We start from the raw sequence: 24,611 nt of genomic DNA, 5'->3' as shown, positions 1-24,611 counted from the left end.
GGCCGTCTTCAGGTCGAGCTCCTTGCTTTCGAGCAGTCTCTGCCGGGAGTAGTCGGACTGGAGGCCCCTGACGAAGGCATCACAAGTAAGTCCCTCCGCGTGCCCCGCAGCCGTTACCTCCTTACAGTCGCAGTCTCTGCAGAGTGTCTGTAACGCCCGTAAAAATGCCTCTACCGATTCCCCCGGTTGCTGCCTGCGGGATCCCAAGAGGTGTCTGGCGTAAATCGTGTTCACTCGGCGCGTGTATTGCCCTTTTAGTAGTTCGAGGGCCGCCGTGTACGTAGTAGCGTCCCGGATGAGCGTATATACTTGAGGGCTCACCTGGGCGGTCAAAACTTTTAGTTTGTTCTCCTCCGATGTCACGGCGGAGGCTCCTAGGAAGGATTCAAAGCAGCTCAGCCAGTGTTCGAAATTGGTTGATGAACCCGCTGCTTGAGGGTCGAGGTCCAGGCATGCCGGTCTGAGGGCTCGCAGCAACGCCTGCTGTTGTTGCTGTTCAGGTGTCGCCATTTTACTTCTAGTTAATAAAATTGATACGCTTATCAATTACTCCATGAAAGACGATGAATCAGGAAGGTGATGAAAAGGCTTTTATTAACTAGAGAACAGAGCATGCCTCTCGTGGGTGGCAGGTTCCAAGAAGGAAGTGAGTCGGCGAAACCCCCACCTTTATACCTGGTCATGTGGGCGGAGTCAGCTGAGGCATGCCTTGGTACACAGCGCCACCCAGAGGTAACAATATACAATAACAGTGGTTTACCACAGGTACGCTGCCATCTGGGAGGAAATTCTGGAGGCCATGGGTGTGAACGATGGTACTCCTTTCTCCCGGGTGGAGAGGACAACACAGCTCGCAGGGGAGACCCCTCAGGCTTTCGCAGATGGGCTGTGGCCTGTGGCCTGTGTACAGGAGTGCCTGTAATGGAGTTCTCAACTGGGCTCACCTGAACCAGAATGAGCTGGCCCACTGGCTCCGAAGCCTGGTGGCAAACAGCTTGCCGCGGCTCAGAGCTAAGGCTGAGCTTTGGTTTGACCCGAAAGACTCCCGGGTCACCGAGGAGACAGTGGTCAGACAACTGACCCTGGCTTACCGGGACGGTAGAGGGTTAGAAGAGCACCCACCAAAAGGAGAAGTATATGAAATAAAACCTAGGCAGAGTAAGAAAGAGTGGCACCAGGAAGGGGACAACCCTGCCGATACGAAGCGTAACTGCTTCAGGTGCAGGAAGAATGGGCATTGGAGAAGGGACTGTAGGAATCCATGGAAGAATAACATAGGAAAGAACTGCCCAGCTCCTGCCCCAAAAACAGAAACACCGACCTCTCCCCCCACGCTTGATTCAATAGTAGCTGCGCTCCGAGTTTTATTAACTGGCCCAGGGAAGGTAGCCACCGCCACTGGTGTTTTAACCTCATCTGCCCCACACAACCCAGGCATATGACTAGAACCAGTGCAGCCTGTCTACCTGTGTCCCCTTGAAGGACGTGCACAGGAAGAGACCTCCCGTAATATGGGGGAACACCTGCGGTGCCAGGTTACGGAGGCCAGGTTAAATGAGCAGGCCTTACGGGAGGAGAGCGCAAGATTAACAACAAGAGCTGACGGTTTGGAGGGTCAGCTGAGGGACATTAAAATAGCTCATAAGGTAGCTAGAAGTAGGGGTTATGAAGACTCTGATCACGGTCCCTGCAAAGAAAGGATTAAAAAATTGACCCAAGCCTTGTCTGAGGCCAGAGGCATGGTCTGTTTAATGGCACCAGGGGAAACCCGGGTGGAGTGGGACGAGGAGGGTCAGGAAGCAGAGGATAAGGTTAAGGATAGAGATCCTCAGCCAGCGGCTGTGGCAGACTCACAGAATCAATGTAAACTGTTTAAAACTGAGAAAGGGGAACGGCCAGCAGGGGTGAACCATTTTAAAGATAGAGATCATCAGCCCGCAGCTGTGGCAGACTCACAGACCGCACCGGTGGGGGCAGTGGCTTGTGTCACTGGAGGAGCCACCCCACCAATTATTTGGGACACGGCCCCAGTAACCAGAGCCCTAAGGAGGTCTCCTTGCATACCACAGTCTAAACTACTGTGGTCAACTGTGTATCAGTTCAAACGGTCCAGCCCCGGGAGGGCCACGACCAAGGGAATGCCCAAGGTGAGGGATCAGCCTAAAATTAGGGATCCCCAGCCTGCAGCCTCCAATGGTGATGGAATCACAGGAGAGGTAGCATTGAGCAGAGAGAGAGACAAGAGTCCCCAGCCTGCGGCCTCAGGCTGCGCAGAACCCACAGGACAGGACAGGGAACCAGCAGCCACACCGAAGGGGGTAGTGTGCTGCAGCACAGGAGGGCACACTCACCCGATCATCCGGGATTCAGGGAAACTCCCAGGTCTTTTAAGAAGGACTCTCCGGGTCCGGTGGCACAGGCCACCTTACGCCCAGGTGTACAAGCTGCCCAGAGGCCACAAAAGACGGAGACCAAACAGCAATTAGCCTGGCCGTCCGGAGACGGGCGATGGATGTACATAGCTTTCTGGTAAATTTTTAAGTGTGTTTTACAGTTTGGTAGTTTTAGGAATTATTGTTGTTTAATTTCAGTTTATGAAAGGTTTAAGTTTTCAAGACTCGATAACTGTGTCAAGCCAGAGAACCTTCTCGGGACATGGCTATTTGTTTTGTGCGTCCCTACAGAAAGGAAATCGGCATGGGAAAGTTCCTGCTCCTGCTCGGCCTGGTAGGGGTGAGCATCGGTGACCAAGGAGACGTGGAGGACTCCCACATCTATGGGTGCTCGGGAGAGAGAGCACCGATCGTTGCCGCTGGGGGTGGCGAGCGGGGTGTGGACGAGCCAGTGAGGGAAGGTGGCCAGTGTAAGGGGTGGTATGTGTGGTCAGCTTTACCTCTGACTCCCTGAGTGGTCTGAATCACTCCCACTCCCTTTTTGGTCTAGACTTTGGACTTATTTGGGGGTTGTAATGAAACTTGCAACAGACACCTGGGTTGGTCAAAAGAATTCAGATCTTTATTTTGAGACAGGAAAATATACAATACAATAAAACTTATGCTCTAAAAAGGGTGGGGAACACTCGGAATATGCGAGGGATAATTACAGTGGACTAAATCCCTTACCCTCCCAACCCCACTATCCTTACTAGGTTGAAATCCAGAGGACAAGGAAATGCTCACCAAACGACTTTCTTGACAGATTGTAGAGGTTTGCGATTTTGGGGTTCCCCTTAGTTGTGGCGGTTGGGGCCTGCCATACCCCGGACGTGGTAGAAGACTGCACCTGCGTTGGGTCTTCAGTTTGGGTTTGTCTGCTGATGCGGTTAGTCGTGCAGTTGGATGTATCGGGTGAGTACCCAATTTTCTTTGGTTAGGCTAAGTTTTAGGGTATTTTGTGTCAAAATCTTACCCAGGGGTAAGTCAGACTAGCCTGTAGAGTGCAAACAAGTAATTGATTTTTGAATTTTTGGTGGTTGGTTTCTTGTTGGTCGCGGTGGCCCAGTATTACTTGGTTGGTGGTAATATTGGTAGTTGCTGGTTTCTTTAGGCCTTTGGTTGCCACATTCTCCATTTTCTTCTTCCTTCTCCAAGTCTCCGATCCTGATGAGGAACTGTACTGTGCTCTCGCTGACTTCTGATGAGCTGATCTGGTCTTGGTGATCTCACTGCACTGAACTCTGAAAAAGCAGGACTCAATTATACTGGTTTGAGGCCTGGCTTATCTGACCACCAAATCTCGGGTTTCTTTGTTAAATTTGGCGGGCTCGTTATTTTTAATATGTTTTAAAACTTTAACGAGCTTCGGGGATGGCCCATCTAACTTTAACGAGCTTCGGGGATGGTCTATCTATTCTTAATTGGCCTTTAACTGCTTTTGGGATTGCCTTGAAACTAGTTTAAAAATGTAAAACGTTCGTAAATCTCTTTGATTGGTTTTGGACTGCTGTTTGATTGTTGTATCCTGTTGGGCCATGTTCTTTCCTTTGTGTTGCTGTGGGCATGTACTGTACATGTACTTTATGGCTCTGCAATTTTCGGCGGGAACCGGTTTTATTGTCTTTATGTAAAGGCTGAGGTGGCCCAAGACATTCCCAGATGGCCTAATATCCAAACTCGGGAGCCCACCCCACCTTCCCTGTACCACAGCTTTTCGCAAGTCTGAACATGCCTTTTAAACCAGCCAAATCTTCCTGGGGCTTTGATTTTTAAATCCCTTTGGCCCAATATTTCCTTCAAACAGTCCAATATCTCTCTTTTCTTCCTTTGGGGGAAAATGTGAAATTTTGCGAGCCTTACACACCCCGCTGTGATATTTTATCACTATAGTATCATGCAGTTGTGAGCAAAATTTCCTGATCCTCGGGAGCCAACCCTGTATTATCTAAATTAAAAACCCAAAAACAAAACACTCTCTCCCGTTCCCTTTAGGTGTAGTGTTTATCAAAATACACAAGTTAAAAAAAAACTTTTATTACATTCACGTCCAAGCACGGAAGGGATCCAACACCCTTGCACCACTTGGAAAAATCACACACATAGGAAAAATAAAGACACATACATTCATCAAACTTTATTTTAATAACGTTCAAGGTTGGTTTTATACCTGGTCATAGACTTTATTTTTGTCCCATGCACCCTCATGTTAAGAGCGGAGCATCTGGTCCCTTCCTTTGCACTTCATGCACAAAAGGTAGAAAACTCTGCCCAGATGGCAAACCACTAAAATGTGTGAAGCCAGTCTAATCCAAGAGGAGACTTCTATATTTTCAAAAATATCCCACCAGGGTGGAACTACAATATCCAAGATCTTGGCCCCTATCTCGACTGTCTTCTGTTCTAATGTATAGAAATGTTTCTGTGAGATGACCACTGCTTTTAATAGGGCGGTAAGATGTTCTGGCAGAGGGGGAATTTCATAGCCGAAATGTGTTACATAACTTTGCAGGTTGGTGATGTTTTCCCTGACAGTGAGGTGAACAGCTGAGGGTTCAGGGATGGGTACAATCCGTTCCTAGGCCACTTAAACTTCTGCCTTGGGTTTAAAACAAAAACTGCTGTCACTCACCGGACACCAGATGTACTGTCCATGCTGGTAATGGGGCGCACTTGTGGTGACACAATTTGTCCCACCCCCTGTGAATGCTACCTGTGGGGAAACATAGAAACATAGAAACATAGAGATAGGAACAGGAGTAGGCCATTCGGCCCTTCGAGCCTGCTCCGCCATTCAATGAGATCATGGCTGATCTTCGTCTGAGATCTTAGCTGATCTTACCAGTTCAGTACCCCGTCCCCGCCTTTTCTCCGTAACCCTTAATCCCCTTAGCCTTCAGAAATATATCCAATTCTCTCTTGAAAATATTTATTGAATTAGCCTTCACAGCCCTCTGTGGCAGGGAATTCCACAGGCTCACCACTCTTTGAGTGAAGAAATTCTTCCTCATCTCTGTTTTAAATGATTTGCCCGCTATTTTTAGACTGTGGCCCCTGGTTCTGTGCTCCCCTGCCATTGGAAACATTCTCTCTGAATTCAGCCTGTCCAGGCCTGCCATAATTTTATATGTTTCGATGAGATCCCCTCTCAATCTTCTAAACTCCAGTGAGTACAAGCCCAAACTATTCAATCTCTCCTCGTAGGTCATTCCCGCCATTCCAGGTATCAGCCTGGTGAATCGCCGCTGCACTCTTTCCATGGCAAGAACATCCTTCCGCAGATGGGGCGACCAAAACTGTACACAATACTCCAGATGCGGTCTCACCAGCACCTTGTACAGCTGTAGTAAGGTATCCCTATTCCTATACTCGAACCCCCTTGATATGAAGGCCAACATACCATTTGCCTTCTTAATCGCCTGTTGCACCTGCATGCTCTCCTTCAGTGACTGGTGCACAAGAACACCCAGGTCCCTCTGCACTTCCCCATCTCCCAATCTATTGCCATTTAGATAATAATCTACCCTCCTGTTTTTACCCCCAAAGTGGATAACCTCGCATTTATCCACATTATAGTGCATCTGCCACGTATCCGCCCATTCCCCCAACCTGTCCAAATCGCACTGTAGCCTCCTGACATCCTCATCAGAGCCCACCCCTCCTCCTAGTTTAGTGTCGTCAGCGAATTTGGAAATATTGCATCCAATTCCCTGATCCAGATCATTTATATATATTGTGAACAGCTGGGGTCCCAGGACAGATCCTTGCGGCACCCCGCTGGTCACTGCCTGCCACTCCGAAAACGAGCCGTTTATTCCAACTCTCTGTTTTCTATCCGCCAGCCAGTTCTCTATCCACGTTAATACTTTGCCCCCAATCCCATGAGCCTTAATTTTGCATGATAATCTTTTGTGTGGAACCTTATCGAAGGCTTTCTGGAAGTCAAGGTACACCACATCCACTGGCTCTCCCCCATCTATTTTACCAGTTACTTCCTCAAAAAATTCCAGCAGATTAGTCAAACACGATTTACCCTTTGTAAATCCATGTTGACTCTGTCCGATCCTTTCCCCATTTGTCAAGTGCTCCGCTATTTTATCCTTAATAATGGACTCTAGCATTTTGCCCACAACCGATGTAAGGCTTACTGGTCTATAATTCCCTGCTTTCTCTCTACCCCCCTTTTTAAATATTGGGGTAACATTAGCTACCCTCCAATCCACGGGTACTGTTCCCGAGTCAATGGAGTTCCGGAAGATGATCCTTAGAGCATCTGCTATCTCCAGGGCCACCTCCTTAAGTACCCTAGGATGTAGTTTATCAGGCCCCGGGGATTTGTCGGCCTTCAGTCCCCTCAACTTACCCAACACCATATCCCTAGAGATACTAATTTCTGTCAGCTCCTCCCTCTCATTAGTCCCTATGTTTGCCGATATTCCTGGGAGGTTATTTGTGTCCTCCTTTGTGAATACAGAACCAAAGTATGAGTTTAATTGGTCTGCCATTTCCTTATTCTCCATTATATATTCTCCCGAATCGGACTGCAAGGGACCGACTTGGGATTTTACCAGTCTTTTCCTCCTGATATACCGATAAAAGCTTTTGCAGTCTGTCTTTATGTTTGCTGCAAGTTTACTTTCGTATTCTATTTTCCCCTTCCTGATTAATCCCTTTGTCCTCTTTTGCTGTATCCTGTACTGCCCCCAATCTTCCGGTCTGGTGCTTTTTTTTGCCAGTTGATATGCCCTTTTTTTTGATTTTATGCTGTCCCTAATTTCCCTCGTTATCCACGGTTGAGCCACCTTTTTAGGTTTATTTTTATGCCAAACCGGTATAAACATGTTCTGGAATTCTTCCATTCTATCTTTGAATGCTTGCCATTGTCTATCCACTGTCAATCCCCCCAGAAACACCACCCAATCAATCTTACCCAATTCCCGTCTCATACCCTCGTAATTCCCTTTATTTAAGTTCTGGACCTTAGTCTCTGATTCAATTTCCTCACTCTCCATCTCGACTGAGAGCTCGATCATATTATGATCGCTCTGACCCAAGGGGCCTCGTACAAGAAGATTGTTGATAAGTCCCTTCTCATTGCACAATACCCAGTCTAAAATGGCCTGATCTCGAGTCGGCTCCTCGACATATTGGTCCAGATAACCGTCCCGAAAACATTCCAGGAATTCCTCCTCCTCAGAATTTTTACTAATTTGGGTAGTCCAATCAATATGTAAATTAAAGTCACCCATGATGACAGCTGTGCTCTTATCGCACGCTTCTCTAATTTCCCTTTTTATGCCTTCCCTCACCTCCATATTACTATTTGGAGGCCTATATATCACACCCACTAACGTTTTCCTCCCCTTGCTATTTCTCATTTCTACCCATACAGATTCCGTTTCATCCGAGTTAATATCCTTCCTTTCCATTGCATTAATCCCCTCCTTTACCAGCAATGCTACCCCACCTCCCCTACCTTTTTGCCGATCCTTCCTAAATATTGTATATCCCTGGATGTTAAGTTCCCAGCCTTGCCCACCCTGCAGCCACGTTTCTGTAATCCCAATCAAATCATACTTGTTTACCTCTATTTCCACAACTAATTCATCCACCTTGTTCCTAATGCTTCTAGCATTAAGATACAAAGCCTTCAGGCTTGCTTTTTTCACACTCTCATTATGAATTAGTTTGGCCCTTTGTGTTTCTCTCCTTTGCTTATTGCTTCTCACCTTTCTACCATCTATTTCTGACTTCATATGACTTCCCTCTTTTCCACTATCTAGGTTCCCATCCCCCTGCCAAATTAGTTTAAATCCTCCCGAACCGCCCTAGAAAATATTACCCCGAGGACATCGGCTCCCTCACAGTTCAGGTCTTGTGCCATTGCCTCCATGGTACAGTTCACAGGTCGTGCGCCAGCAGCTTTAAACCCGCACTGTGGTCTCGAATAGGCATTCAAGTGCTGGGGACACAGTATTATGTGTGCTCCCCGGCTCCGACACCCGGAGAGGTCTGTACCTGTCATAGCGTGCTCCCACTTTATGACATAAGGTGGTGTTACGTCCGTGTATAATCAGACACAGACTGCGGAGAACGGTACAAATGGTGTTTACTCAACGTGGCTCAGACTGCAACTGATCTGTACAGATTACTACTCAACGTTATATACAGGTGTGGTCACTGCCGGTACTACAGTATACATGAGCTGTAAAAAGTAGTCCCCCCCTTAAAGGTACATACATTACAATTCCTCCCCTTTTAGATTAACAGTACCATAACACTCATATTTAACAATTAAATATCAAACTAATTACAATTAACACTTTTAACATGCAACATTAGCTGAAAATAGTCTATTTATAAATTCAGTCTTTGGGGAGGCTTCCTGATCCTTTCTGGATAGCGCTTTTCCCGAGTGTCTTGCTCTTGGTGCGGAGGCGATTCTGGCCCCCTGTCGTCGGTTGGTTCATCAGCTTCCGATGTTACTGTTTCTGGGGTAGATGCTACCTGTACATTGGGTTCATCACCAGGTACGTATGGGCGAGGCATGGGGTTGACTTGTTCCTGTGACTCTAGGATCTGGTCAGCATGGCGTCTCACGATGCTCTCCCCAATGTCCACTGTGTACATTAGTGGGCCCTGCCGTGTGCATATCGTTCCTGGCTGCCATTTTTCTGTTCGGTAGTCGCGGGCCAAGACTGGTTGCCCTACATTGAAGCTCCTTGTTGGCTTCTCATGGATGTGCTGGAATTGCTTACTCTCAACATCTCTTCGTACGTTTGGGTCTGAGCAAATCCAGGCGAGACCTTAACCTTCGGCTAAAGAACATCATGGCTGGGGCCTGGTTGGTGACTGCATGTGTCGCATTCCGGTAGGCGAACAGGAAATTGTCCACCTTGTGCTGCAGCGGAATGTTGTCATTGTACATAGCCTTTATTGCCTTCTTAAAGGTTTGTACGAACCTCTCAGCCAATCCATTTGTGGCTGGATGATACGGGGCGGATGTGTAATGCCTTACCCCATTCTTTTTCAAGAACCTCCGGAACTCTTCGGACACAAACTGTGGTCCGTTGTCGGAGCAAATCTGTTCTGGCAAGCCATTCCTGGCAAAAATGGTCCGCAGGACTGCAATAGTTTTCTCCGTGGTGGTGGAGGACATTTTGATCACCTCAGGCCATTTCGAGAGCACATCCACGGCTATTAAAACATTGAGTCCATGAATGGACCAGCAAAATCAATATGCACCCATTGCCATGGAGATGAGGGCCACTCCCATGGGTGTAGAGGGGCCTGTGGTGGTGCATTTTGGACTTTCTGGCATCCTGAGCAGCTCTTGGTCAGGTCCTCGATTTGTTTATCGATTCCCGGCCACCACACATAAGCCCTGGCTAGGCTTTTCATTTTTACCCCTCCCAGATGACCTTCATGAAGCTCATTGAGCACTCTGTCCCTTAACTTGGGTGGAATTACCACTCAGGATCCACACATCAAGGTCCCCCGGCACACTGACAGCTGTTCTCTCCTTGTCGAGAATGCTGGCAACAGTGAGTCACCATGTGCTGGCCATCCCTTCACCGTCAAATCATATACCCGAGACAGTGTCGGGTCATTTCGGGTTTCCTTTTCGATACAAGCGTTAGTTACCGGTAGGTATTCAACTATAGTCGAATGGAATATTTCGACAGGATCCACTGCTGGTGCTTCCTCCGCAGTAGGCAGTGGCAGGCGTGATAGCCCATCAGCATTTCCATGCTGTTTCGTGCCCTTATATTCAATCTCATAGTGGTGCGCCCCTAGAAAAAGTGACCATCTTTGTAGTCGTTGCGCAGTCATCACCGGAACGCCCTTCTTTGGATTAAAAATGGAGACAAGAGGCTGGTGATCAGTCAGCAAGGTGAATTTCTGCCCGTGCAGATAGTGATTGAACTTTTTCACGCCCCACACTAGGCTGTGGGCATCCCTGTCAATCTGGGCGTAGTTACGCTCGGCTGAGATTAGTGATCGTGACGCAAAGGCTATTGGCCTCTCTGAGCTGTCCGAGAATTTGTGCGACAGCACCGCTCCAATGCCATAGGGTGACGCATCACATGCCAACCGAATTGGTAATGCTGGGTTGTAATGGGCCAATACCTCTTTCGATGTGATTAGTGTTTTGCTCTTCTGGAAAGCTCGCCTACATTTGTCACTCCACTTCCATGGCACCCTAGTTTGCAGCAGGGTGTTCAGTGGGTGTAGTATTGTAGACAAATTTGGCAAGAACTTATGGTAGTAGCTTACCAGCCCAAGGAATGACCTCTGTTGTGAAACATTTTCCGGTGCTGGAGCCTTGACTACTGCCTCAATCTTCTCTGGGGACTTATGTAACCCCTCTTTATCGATAACGTGGCCACAATACGAGATCTGTTTTCTAAAAAACTTGCATTTGGGCGGTTAGCTCGGAGCCCATATTCCTGCAATCTAGTGAGCACCTGCTCCAGGTTGGCAAGGTGATCACTCTCATTTTCGCCCGTGACCAGGATATCGTCCAAATAACACTGGGTCCCTGGGATCCCTTGCAGGACTTGTTCCATTGCCCTCTGCCAAATAGCCGGAGCTGATGCTACCCCGAATACCAGCCGGTTGTATTGGTAGAGACCTTTATGGGTGTTGATTGTGAGGTATTTTTTTGATGCTTCTTCTACCTCCATTTGCAGATACGCCTGGGCCAGATCAATCTTAGTGAAACGTTTCCCTCCAGATAGCGAGGCGAAAATATCTTCAATCCGCGGAAGTGGATATTGTACGGTATGAAGGACCGGGTTCACTGTTACCTGAAAGTCCCCACAGATGCGAACCTTCCTTGGTTCCCCAGGCGTGCTGCTCAACGACTTTTTCATCACAGGGACGATGGGTGTAGCCCACTCGCTCCAGTCTACCTTGGACAGTACACCTGAACGTTCCAGACTCTCCAGCTCTGCTTCGACGGCTGGGCGGATCGCATAAGGTATCGGTCTGGCCTTAAAAATTTTGGACTTGCATTTTCTTCAATTGTAATCGTCACTGTCATGCCTTTTAGTGTTCCGAGTCCTTGCTGGAAAACTTCTTTCGCGTCAGTTAGGATCTTTGACAGTCACCCAGGTGTGACGTCGTCATCCTTTTTGTCAGCCACAGTCAGTGCCTGTATGGAATGCCAATCCAGTTGTATTTTCCGGATCCATTCATGTCCCAGTAATGGTGGTCCTCCATCTTGCAATACATACAGGTCTAGTTTTGGTGTTTCCTTACTGTTATATATAACGGTCACCCTTATTTTTCCTTTGGGGTAGACTTTTTGCCCCGTGTACGTCTTCAAAATAATTTTTGTGTCTCTCAAGGGTATGTGTGAGAATAGCCGCTCATAGTCCCGTCGGTTTATGACTGTTAGGGCTGATCCTATGTCCAATTCCATCTTTACCTGGACTCCTGCTATCTTGAAAGTGACCCAAATGGTTCGGTGATCCTCTGTTGTGATCACATTATGTAGTTTCAGACAACTCAGTTCCTTGCTTTCGGAGTCGTTATCACTCTTTTGTTCATCTGAACTATTCTCCGTTATCTTATGTACCTTCTTGTACTTTCCTTTGGTCGGTTTCTTATTGCTGGTTTTCTTTCCCGACCTGCAGACTCGTGCAATGTGTCCTACTTTTCCACACTGCCTGCACACTTTGTCTTTGAACCAGCAATCATTCTGGTCATGTGTTGTTCTGCCGCAGCGATAGCACTTCTCTGTTCCATATGTCATTTCGTTTGTGCCATATTCTTGCGGTCTCTGTTGTATCTCTGCAGCGCCCCGTGCTGCTGCTTCATATGATACTGCAATGCTGAAAGCCTTTTCCAGCGTAAGGTCCTTTTCAGATAAAAGCCGTTTCTGGGTTCCTTCACTTTGTAGCCCACACACAAACTTGTTTCGATAGTTTGCGCAGTTCTGTTAAATAATCAGCATTGCTTTCATCCTTATGCTGGTTCCGTTTGTGAAACTTGAATCTTTCTGCTATCAGCAGCGGTGTGGGGTTTAAATGTTCCTTTAGTATCGTTACTATGTCTTCAAAACTCTTTTCCATTGGCTTCGTTGGGGTTACTAGATTTCGTAATAAACCATACGTCTTTGCACCCATTAAATTTAACAATACCGACGCTTTCTTGTCATCTGACACCTCATTTGCCTTGCAGTACACCTCTATTCGTTCGACATATGTAGTCTAATCTTCGACTTCATTGTCAAATGCGGTGATACTGCCACTCTTCGGCATTTTGGGTGTGGTTTAAAATGGCATCTCCCAATGGCTTAAAATGGCGTCTCCCACGCTTTCCTTCCTCCCCCGCTGCTGCCGGTTCTCGTGGCAATGGCGGCGCCCTGTAGGTTTCGCGCGCTTCTCCTGCGCTGCTGCCAACACCGCTCTCGGCGGTCCTCGTGACACTGGTGGCGCCTCGTGGGTTTCTGCGCGTCTTTCTCTCCCTCTCTCCGATGCTGCTCGGCCCCTGAACACCGGCTGTGCCCTGTGCGCTCTGCCCTCTCTCTCTCTCCCCCATCGATGCTGCTCGGCCCCTGAACACCGGCTGTGCCCTGTGCGCTCTGCCCTCTCTCTCTCTCCCCCGTCGACGCTGCTTGGCCCTTTGCTGTGCCGCTCGGTCGGGCTCTAGCCTGCCGCTGTCCGGGAAGTGTCTGCGCACTACCTGTTGCCAGCCCATTTCGCTGGACCACCTCGACTGGAAAGCCAAGTCTGGCTCTCGACAGCCTCCCCCGCAATTATCGAGTCTCTGCTGGATGACTGGGCGGTTGCCCGTGGTCGATGGCCGAGTCTCTGGCCTTGGACTCCAATCCACTGATCTCCAGGAACGAATCCCCGGGAGGTGATGCAGAGTTGCAGGTAGGTTCGAATCTGCCTCGTCGCCAATGTTACGTCCGTGTATAATCAGACACAGACTGCGGAGAACGGTACAAACGGTGTTTACTCAACGTGGCTCAGACTGCAACTGATCTGTACAGATTACTACTCAACGTTATATACAGGTGTGGTCACTGCCGGTTCTACAGTATACATGAGCTGTAAAAAGTAATCCCCCCCTTTAAAGGTACATACATTACAATTGGGACCTCTGCAAAACGGACGTGTGCACCCCCTTGAATGATTCCAACATTCTCCACCCTGTATACTGGTGTGGGTTGGGCTGTCACACCCATGACCAGCATCCTCACTACTATCCCCATGATAGTGTGATTGGAACATCCACAATCCATTGGGACAGGGTGGGCTTCAGAGGCTAGGCGGAGCTGACATGGGCTCAGCGAATTACTAAATGGGTGGAGGGCTGCGAGGTGCTTTTTGCTAAGCCAGGAGGGGGCTAAACCTTGTTTTAAATCCTCCAGGTTGCTGCGGCCCTCGCCCAGCAACCATGCCCCATATAGCACGCACACCTCATTCTGTGCAGCTTGATCCGAAGCATTCCTGTCCTCCCGTATAAGTGCATTTACTGTTTTGGCGTGTCTCTCTAGCTCAGCTATTATCTCCTTTAAATGAACCGTCATGGCCTGGTCCTCATGTAGCCCTGAGCCCACCATTGTGTTCTCCTCTGTTAGAAGTTTTCTTAACTGGGTCTTTAAACCATTTATCTGGGTTTGCAGCTCTATGTCATCCAGGCTGTTTATCACTGAGAACCCTGTACTATAATCTGTAAAAATATAATTCCAGGTTCCCCTTCTTTGTCTCCCCGCGCCCATATTATGCTCAGGATGTAAACTGTACAGTCTTGCTTTGTCCACATTGGCAAAGTCGAACTCATAAAACTTTCTAAACATTTCCTTCAACAGGATTTGGTACAACCATTCTGTCTCCTTGGGACGCCACTCAGGTAAGTGCACCTCGGTCAGATTCAGGATCACTGAGGCCACTGCATAGTGTACCCCCTGGTACAGCAGCTTATCTGTTGGTACTAGGACTAAACCATTCCCTGGTCCCTAGGTGATGGTAGGACACCTCTGGATTATAGTCCGTGATGTTGTGGTTGTGGGCAGGGGCTTTCGGGGGCGGGTTACAAATTCAATGGCATTCACTGGAATCGGGGAGTGGGGGACCGTGCACACATGCAGGCTGGAATCCCACTTCATCCCCTCCCCGGCATCTTGCCATTGCCGGTGGAAAATGATGGATATTCCTGTGGGGCAGACCTTCTCTGACCCCTACATACAAACATAAATCCCCGGATCCGGTTCCCACCACTTGTCCCAGCACACACTCACTCTCCCTCGGGTCCCTGTAATCGTCCGATGGGTATTGTTCCCCAATCATTCCCAATCGACTGTGGGGTTTCCTATGTCCTTGCTCAGCTTTCTGAGCCACCACCACCTATCCAAAGGAATCTGTCCCTTACATGTCAAACACGCACGTTTCCCCTCGGTGAAGCTGACCCTTGTGGCCACGATCTGTACCCTGGGGCACGGGATGGAGGCCTCCCCGGAAGCGAACCCAGTCTGGCTGGAGTACAGAGTCGAGTTAGACCCCAGCCACCCTGGCCACCTTCCCTCATGGGAGTAAATGGCGAGCTCCTCCACACCCCGTTCGCCACCCCCTGCGGTAACGATCGGTGCTCTCTCTCCCGAGTACCCATAGATGTGGGAGTTCACCACGTCTCCTCGATCACCAATGCTCACCCCTACCAGGGCGAGCAGGAGAAGAACCTTCCTCATCCCGACTTCCTCTCTGTAGGGGCACACAATCAAAATAGCCATGTCTCGAGAAGGTTCTCTGGCCTGACACAGTTATCAAAATTCAAAACTTAAACTTATCCTATGCCAGAATTAAACCACTAATCCCAAAATTCCAAACTGTAAAAACACACTTAGAATACTTCCGAAAGCTATGTACATCTGCCGCCCATCTCCGGACGGCCAGGCTAATTTCTGATAGGCCTGTACCTGTTGTGGAATCTGGGCACCTTGTACGCCTGGGCGTAAGGTGACCTGTGCCACCGGACTCCGAGAGTCCTTCTTAAAACAACTGGGAGTTTTTCTGACTCCCAGTTAACCAGGGGAGTGTGTCCTCCTGAGCTGCAACACATTACCCCCTTCGGTGTGGCTGCCGAGTCCCTATCCTGTCCTGTGGGTTCCCCACAGCCTGATGTCGCAGGCTGGGGACCCTTCTCGCTCTCTTTGCCCAACACTACCTCTCCTGTGAGTCCCTCACCTTTGGAGGCTGTAGGCTGGGGGTCCGTATCCCTAGACTTGTCCCTGACCTTGGTTTTTCCCTTTCTGTTAAAGGTTCTGGGGCTGGACCGTGTAGGGGGTTTTGCTCTGCCCAATTACAGGGGTCTTTAGTGCCTGTTAATGTATTGGGCCTCTGTCTCCTTTATACCCTTGCAGCTTATGTTAGCCTGCAGGTCAGGTGTCACTAAACACCCTCTAAGGAGATAGAGAACAACAGCTTATAGAGGAGGACTAGAATACGGTGACGACTGTAGGATTCGCAAAATTGGATTTCATATTAATAAGGATCAATGGGCAGAAGAGGCCATGATTTTTAAAGACTGTTTTAAAAGAAGCCCAGAAAAAGGGGCATACAAAATGGCCACCGTATCATGTGACCAGCTTATTGGGACACTTTAAAATGGTTCCTGCACAACCTCAGACAACTATGTGGATTGAACCCATAGCAAGTTCTGGAAGCTGATTCTGAGAGGACAAAGCCAGACCCACAGGCATGCATATGGATTAGATGCAGATCCACTCAAGACCTGGCTGGAGACAGAGGCCATCTAAATGTTGACCCAGATGAAAGAGACAATAACTTATTCATGAGGACAACACCAAGGGCTCGGTAACAGGTTAGGAAACAATGAAAGCCATTTCAAACCAGAGATGGGCCTGTTACCAGCCGCTTAAAATGATTTAAAATATAATAACTGCCCCGCTGTGCTCAAAGCCCACCAAAAGTTAAAACAAAGACTCACCTGATTTTGGGGGGGGGAAGTGAAGCCTCGGGAAGAAAGGTATAACTGAAGAGACTTTTCAGCAGTTGGGACAAGCAGAAGCACCGGGTTGGAAGCGACACTCGAGGCAAGCTGAACAAGCAGCTTGGAGGACACGGCAGTGGGACACGACTTGACAGGGGCAACGACCCCAGGGACAGCTTGGACGAGTGGAGACACAGGACCAGGACGCAGCACCCCGGAACGCAGCTTGAGGAGGAAGACACAGCTTGGGAGAAGACTTTGGAGGAAGCTTGAATCAACAAGCTCGGACAGTCACAAAGAGAGCGGAGAAAAAGAACAGTTTAAAATCGGACAGTCGTTGCAGCCCCAGCAGCCTCGTTTTCAAAACCTTGCACTTCCTAGTGGGATTGGTGAGCATGTTTCTGGCCCTTCACAATCAGATCTAGTTAGGTTTAATAAGGGGGTGGATTTAAGGGTACAATTAACATGAGTTGTTGTCTCTCGATGTTCCATGTGTTTCTTTATTTCATGATGATCTTTGTAGAGTATAAGATGCCTATATTTGCCTTAGTTAGTATAATGTCGTTATGATTTGTTTGTATTTGTTTTTCCCTCCCATTGAATAGCACGAAATGGATGCTTTTATTATTAAACAGTTTGCAACATTATAAAATACATGTCATAAGCACAAATTAAAGTAACTACAAGCATGCACATATCTGTAAACTTAACTCCATGGAAATGGGGAACACACGGCACATCGAAAAAGGGGAAACACAATTACCCTTACTCCCTCCCCTAGACCTAGACTAAGTTTCGACTTGAGGAACTCGGAATCATGCTCACCACTTTCAGATTCGCAAAAGAGGGGGGGTTCGCAGCCTTTTGGCACAGCTTTCCGTCGTCACGTGGATTTGGAAACTTCTGGCGCAGCTTGTTTTTCTCTCTCAGGCTATGAGGCAGTGGACACAGCCTCGATGAGCGCTCGTCATGACTGAATCCGTTAAAAGTTGTTGAAGAACTGGATGCACATGGGAAAGTCCATTCCTGGGAAGCTGAGAATGGGATGTTGAGGCACGGGAGTGCTAGGCCCGGAGTGTCTTTTATTTCTCGCTCCCGCCTAGCTCGTCGGTTTTCCTGAGGGTGTCTTCTCCTTCGGCCTGGGTCGTCGATGATCTCCCGACACCAGTACCAAGGCCACCCTCGTCGTCTTCCCGTCATCACCGAGCCTTGCCTGGCTGAACACCGACCATGTCCTGAAAACGTCCTGGTCGAATTCCGAAGCTGCCGAGGTAGAAGAAGCGAGTTCCCGAAGCGAAGCGTAGAATCGTAGAAGAAGCGAAGCGTCCTGATGAAATTCTGAAGTGTTAAGCCTTGCCGTCCAGGGGAAAGCGCCCTTGATGGCCCTTTCAAATCCATAGTTATACTCTTTCGGGACAGTCTTATCTCCCGCCAGATCATAGTCCAGTCTTTGTAATATTTTTGGCGGGCAGAAATCTCTGCAGGGGCGCTTTGTCTTGTAACGGGAGCCGGTGATAGCTTAACTGGCCTTCCTGGCCGATAATGTCTTTTACTTTGTCACCGTAACTCGGTTCGCATATTGATCGGTCTGGAGATTGCCCTTGATGGCTGTTAAACGGTCTTTCCTTTGTACAGTAAATGGGTTTAAGTGTTCATTCAATTGTCCGCCCATTTCTTGATGGGCCCCATCCTGTTACCTGAAACTGTCTTGTACTTAGAATCCAATTAATATGTATGCTCAGTTCCCTGAGTTTCAGTTTCCCGATACTGGCTTTCGCGGGCTTACTGTCCTCAATCCACAAGCCTGTCTGGCTTGCAGTAACCGAAATCAAATGGTCCCAGAAACTGATCACGAGGTCCGGTGGCCAATTTGTATGCCCCTTTTTATCAAAGGTTTTTCTGTACAAGCTTTCTCTTAGTCAATAAACTGTCTTATCAACCCTGTTTTGTTGCGTGATTGAATTCCTGAAAATTTCGAATCTTACACGACCCGCACAGTTTATACCTAATCTGCGGGGTACTCCTGAGCCCAAGGGCTCCTATAGTCCTCTCTCTTTTTCCCTAGCCTGCTGTTCCCTTGTTTGGCGGGTTCGAAGCGCCCTAATGCCCCTATCTGGTTCTAACTCCAGAATTTGGATGGAGAACAATGCACTTTAAATAGACACTCGGAGACAAGTAGTCCTTGAAAAAAACAGGTGACAACCAATTTTATTTGGTTCTACCACGAACGTAATTAACACACACACTCTATAACTATAAATACAATATGGGAGAGAACGGACATAACGAGAATGTTTTACACTGTTTTAACTTTACCAAGTCCAATCCCACCAACCCACTTTCCTACCTAGACTAGACTGACAGTTGCAGGCCCTTGGATTATACTCACAGCCTACTTTGAGTGCGGTTGTTGGGTTGTTGCTGCTGTTGGTTGGTTTGTGCTTGATGGAAAAGGCTCCTGAAATAGCGGGAGTGAATGCCGTCTTCCACAGCCACTTCGGTCGTTGGTGTCTTCTTGTTGATGTCCCCGGGACGGGAGTCGGTATACGGTGCGGTTTAAACTTTCAGTATGCCGATTGAGTCTGGGGCCTGATGGTGGATCTTCTCATCAGCGTGGTTGGAGTTCTTTAGATGGTAGTTCGCCCCAGCTCGTCTCTCCCTCAGCTTCTTAACTCGCTCTCCTGCTCTTTCTTCTGGTCTTTTTTAAAAATAATTTCTTGGTTCTGTATTTTATACCCAATTCCATTTCGGCCTCTTCGCGCCCAATTAAATTGGTGTTTACAAGTTCGAGGGCAGGGGTATTGTTTTGAATGCACAGCGGCTCCTCGAAGTCTGCTGTCCCATTGTGTCAGTCCTGGGACTTGATTATTTTGGGCCACCTCTTAACTGTAGTGATCCCAAAACTATTGTCCCTAGTCCGAGTTGATTAAGGTGATGATGGCCTGTACTCATAGCTTGATTAGGGGTGAGTCACATATTCAAACCTGGGCTGGGTAGTTCCCATTGGCCGGGGATTTCCTTGCTTCAGGCCCGACTCAGTCCCCTGATTGGCCTTTGAGAATGCACTTTGTTTCGATTGGCCGGCATCTATGGCTCGCTTCTGAGCCACAGTCCCCTGTAATCAGATATCCCAGCCTGCTTTTCGGGACCACTGCAGGGCAATCCAATTTTGGTCACCTTGCCCTTAGAGGGCTCCAATAAAACGTGGTTGTGGATTTTCAAACCCTACAGTCCCCCATCTTGACACAACCGGATATAGCTGGGATGTGTCAATTGACATGTAAGAAAATCCAAAGGCCTACCAAGTGTCAGTCATCCCCATTGTTTACTCTAACTAATAACCCTTACAAAGTTAGTGTGTACAAAACAATATCATTTTCCTTAAAGAAAAAGGTACAATAATCATATCCCTTTCAGGTATACATCAAAACAAGGTACTACATTTTTCCATTACATAGAGCATAACAAATACCCCATGCCGCGTGTGTTCCTTGCGTCCTTTCCTGCAAAGTTGTACAGCCTTCACCCTATCCATCCGTGATGGTGTAAGTTCGTACAACTTTGCCGTATATTAGTTTTGACAGCTTACGTAGCGTATGGTATTAGCCAGCTTCCGGGTGCGAGTAGCGCTGCGATACAGTGCATCAGAATGGTCCTTTGTTTCCGACGAGGAAAGAATACCTGGAAACAAAAGGGCATTCTTCTCATGGTTATACTGGGCTGTCCTTCTGTTGCTGCTTGTTGAATAATTTCAGATACCGGTGTGCTTTGAGGGCTCTTCTGGCTTTGCAGGTGTTTATAATGAGATACACTACAATGACCAGTTGTACAATTACCAGCGTGTGGGAGGCCATGCGAAACCCGACAGGGATATCTACCCTCGTTCCCCATTCCCACCACGCGGGTGACTGTATGTCTGCGATCCCAAGAGCTATGTCTTTGTTTTTCTGTTCAAGGGTGAAGTAATGTTTTTGACTGAGGTCCACTGCCTTCAATAAGGCAGTGAGTTTCTCAGGTAAAAGCGGTATAGAGTACCCAAACCGGGCAACATAGTTCTGCAAGTCACTTACATTGTGCTGTACCGTGAGGTGAAGTGTGGAGGGTTCCGGGATTGGAATGATCCTTTCCTGGGCCACTTGAACTTCTGCCCTAGGTTTAAAGCAAAAGCTGCTGTCCAGTATATCACACCGCTCACTCGGGCCGTGCCTATACCGGCGGGCAGTTGTGGTGACACAATATGTCCCACCACCCACATATGCTATCTGTGGAGGCACATGGCCAGGTGCCATTACCTCCATCGTGCAATTTATAGGTTCTGCCCCAGCAGTGCTAAACCCGCATTGTGACCTCCTGAAGGCGTTCAAGTGCTGGGGACACAGTATCGCCTGTGCTCCCCGGCTACGGCAACCAGACAGGTCAGTACCCGTCACTGTATGCTCCCGCACAATGACATAGGGTGGAACCGTTGTGAAATGGACGTGTACACCCCCACGAATGACCCCGACATTCTCCACACAATACAGGGGTGCTGGTTTGGCGGATGACCCCATCACTGGCATTCGCACAACCACACCCATAATAGTGTGGTTGGATTTCCCTCAGTCAACCGGGACAGGATAGCCCTCCGACGCCACTCGGAGCTGGCATGGGCTGAGGGTGTGGCTATAGGGGTGCAGCGCCTCCAGGTGCTGGTTGCTGATCCAGGAGGGGACCTGACCTTGCCTAAGGTCTTCTAAGTTACTGCGGCCCTCTCCCAGCAACCAGGCCCCATAGAGCACACACACCTCATTCTGTGCCGCCTGATCGGAGGCCAGCCGGTCCTCCTTAATCAAGGTGTTTATTGTCCGAGCATGAGCCTCTAGCTGGGCGACAATCTCCTTCAGGTGCACTGTCATAGCCACCCCCTCGCGAAGCGTGGAGCCCAAAACGTCATTTTCCTTCCCTAGGATGCTGCGCAGCTGAGACTTTAGCCCATTAATCTGTAGGGCCAGCTGCACATCATCCAGGCTGTTCATAACTGAGGCCCCGGTATTAAACCCAGTGAAAACATCGTTCAAAACCCCTCTGCGCTGTCTGCCCCTCTCGGTCGTGTCTTCTTTTGTGTACAGGTCTGCCACACTGATGTCCCCGAAGTCCAGCTCATAGAAGCTTCGGAACATCTCCCTCAGCAGAGCCTGATACAGCAATTTGGTTTTCCGGGGGCAGAACGCAGGTAGGCGAACTTCTGTTAGGTTAAGGACCACAGATGCAACTGCATAGTGCACTCCCTGGTACACTAACTTACCCGTCGGTACTAATACCAACCCATTCCCAGGTCCCCTAGTGGTGGTCGGACATCTGTGGGCGTCAGTGTGTTTGGGCATGGGTAGGGGTTTCCTCACCTGAGCCAGGAGCTCGGTGGCATTGATGGGCACTCGGATGCGAGGGGTGACGCAAGCTTCCCCGCTTCTATCCCACTCCAACCCGTACCCTGTGTCCTGCCACCACCTGACAAAGGCGATGGACAGCCCCGCTGGGCATACTTGGGCTGATCCCCATAGGCATACGTACATCCCTTCGTCGCAGGCCCACCATTTTTCCCAACACACTGTGACTTCCCCCAGTGACCCCGTGATGGTCCGGTAGGTATCATTGCTCAGACGTTCCCAGTCTGAGCTCCTGTCCTCGATGTCCGTGCTCAATTTCCTGAGCCACCACCAGCGTCCTAAAGGTACGTCCCCCTTACACGTCAAACACACCCTTTTCCCCTCTGTCACCCTAACCCGGGAAGTGGCCACCTCGATGTTAGGACAGGGGATGGAGGCCTCTCCATAAGTAAAGCTCTTGTGGCTCGAATACCGGGTGGAATTCGAGCCCAACCACCCAGGCCATCTTCCCTCGTGGAAGTAGGTGGCCTGGTCTTCTGCCTCCATGATCCCTTCTCCCATGGTTACGGTTGGCGCCCTGCCCCCGGAACACCCGTACACCAGGGACTCCTCGCTGTCCCCTCGGCGTCTGGCGCAGGTCGCCAGGTAGGTGAGTATCATCACAATGGTCCAGAGCATCTTCTGGAACACAAATTGAAAAACACAGTCTTGCCTGAGACTTCTTCAGGCTCGACTGGAGTAGCACCAAGTTTTGTTTTCCTTGCTTAACCAAAACACTCTCACTGTGAAATCACCCCAACTATCTTTCAAAAAAAAAAAACAGTGCTATGTACAACGCTACCAGTCTCCGGGTGACCAGGTCAGTCTCTGTAACTGCCTCCCCTTTCCTGGTCATCCTGTTGACCTTGCCCAGGGGATCGAGATACCCCCTTTCGTAGGGCTTGCAGGAGGACCTCCTTCAACTGTCCCCCTGTGTCTGGTGCTCGTTCTGGGGATTGTGACGGGGACTTACCCCTCACAGTACAGAGTTTACCCTTCCGGAGCTTCCTCTGCTTTTGAACCCTTGTATTCGGGGAAGGATACACGGGGGACCAAGTCACCCTGGGTCGGACCGCCCGGGAACTACGCCTCACCGGCGGTACAAAGTCCCACATCATGGGCAGTATCCCTTCGTCCTCCCACTGATCCTCCCCTTCCTTTGCTTTTCCGGTTACTATGCTTAACACAATTCCCTTCTCTGCTGCGTGCCGTAGGGCTTCCTTCGGCTGCGCGTTGGTTTCACACTGAGCTCCAGCCTCCCTGTGACCTTGACTTTGAACTTCCTGTCCTATCCTTCCTGCAAGTCTGTCAAGTGGTGTGATGTCTCCGCAGTGGCAGAGGACCATCCCGGGCGGCACAGCCTTCGGGCCGACATCGACCTCTGTCAAAGCTGCCACCTCCATCTGGGTTTGGGGACCTTCTTGCTTCTTGCCCTAGTGGGGTCAAACCGCTTACATTGGTTAATGTGGTACCACTTCACCCGGCTGGGTAATTGGACCGCATAAACCATTGGGCTGGCCTTATCAACGATACTATAAGGACCCATGTACAGTGGTTCAAACACCCCCACTCTGGCGAAGCTGCGGACCATGACCTGGTCGCCGACTTCCCAGCCCTGCTGCTTGCGGGGTTCCAGCAGCAGTTTGTTGCTGCGGTGCTGTTTCCCCATATTGCTGTCCGCTTGCCAGTGAATCTGCTGCAGTCGTTCCAGCAGATTCCCAGCAAAGCGGTCCCGGTCTGTTTCCCGAAGCTGACCTTCGGTGAGGCCGGGCGCCAATACGTGTACCGGGGTCCTCATGGGCCGTCCAGTCATCAGCTCATGGGGCGAGTACCCTGTGCTCTTTGACTGACTGGCCCGAATTCCCATGAGGACCAGAGGCAAGACCTCCACCCATTTGTTTGGTGAGTCCCCAGTCTCCTTGCGGAGTCTTTCTTTAATGGTGCGGTTCAGGCGTTCCACTAGACCTGAGGACTGGGGGTTGTAAGCAACATGCCATTTTGCCCTAATTCCCAGTACCTTTAGGGTGGCCTGCATCACCTGGCCAGTGAAGTGCCTCCCCTGGTCGGACTCCACAAACTGTGGCAGTCCCCACCTTGAAAACACCTCCCTGACCAGGATCCTGGCCGTCCCTATTGCGGTGGCTGTTCGGCAAGGGAAGGCCTCCACCCACTTGGAGAATACGCCTACCAACACCAGGCAGTACTTGTATCCTCCCTGGGCGGTCAGTAGGGGTCCTATGTAGTCGACCTGGATCGACTGCCATGGTCCCTCTACCCGCCTTATGTGCCCCATGGATGCCTTTCTTTTCTGGGGGTCTGGGTTGTTTGCTGCACACACCAGGCAGGCTGCACAGAAGTCGCGGACGTCGGTCCGGAGATCTGGCCACCACGCTGCCTGTTCCACCTTCTGCCAGGTGGACTCTGGCCCGGGATGTCCTGCACCTGGGCCCTCATGGGCCAGTTGTAGGAACTCCCGCTGGTGTTGCACTGGGACCACCCACTTGTCCCCCTTAAACAGCATCCCTTCCTTCACAGCTACGTCCACAGTATCATACGGGCCCTCTGCTTTTCCTCCACCGAGGATGGTTGTTATGGCCGCCTTGAGGACGGGATCCTGCGCCTGGACCATTCTCAGGTCCGGGGCCAATCCTACCCCTGCGCTCCCTGGTGTCCTCGGCTGGCCTCTGACAGCTACTACACTGCCTTTCTCGTACGGGTCCCAGAAGCGACCGGTCTGTGCTCCCTCTCTGGTCAGCAAGTCGGCTCGCTGGTTACCCTCTGCCCGTGGCTCGGTCTTAGAGTGGACTTT

The 24,611-nt window shown here is 49.6% G+C and overlaps 1 pseudogene; it reads right to left on the bottom strand.

Annotated features, from left to right (window-relative positions):
* Positions 1-19,817: 19,817 nt before the first annotated feature.
* LOC147111557 (uncharacterized) lies at positions 19,818-21,561 on the bottom strand (annotated as a pseudogene).
* Positions 21,562-24,611: the final 3,050 nt, after the last annotated feature.

The sequence above is a fragment of the Somniosus microcephalus genome, chromosome 10 (genome assembly GCF_052327205.1).
Source record: "Somniosus microcephalus isolate GS21.2 chromosome 10, FLI_Smic_1.0, whole genome shotgun sequence".
Lineage (NCBI taxonomy): Eukaryota > Metazoa > Chordata > Chondrichthyes > Squaliformes > Somniosidae > Somniosus > Somniosus microcephalus.
Note: the sequence above shows the minus strand (reverse complement) of the source record. Positions and strands in the feature narration are given on the sequence as shown.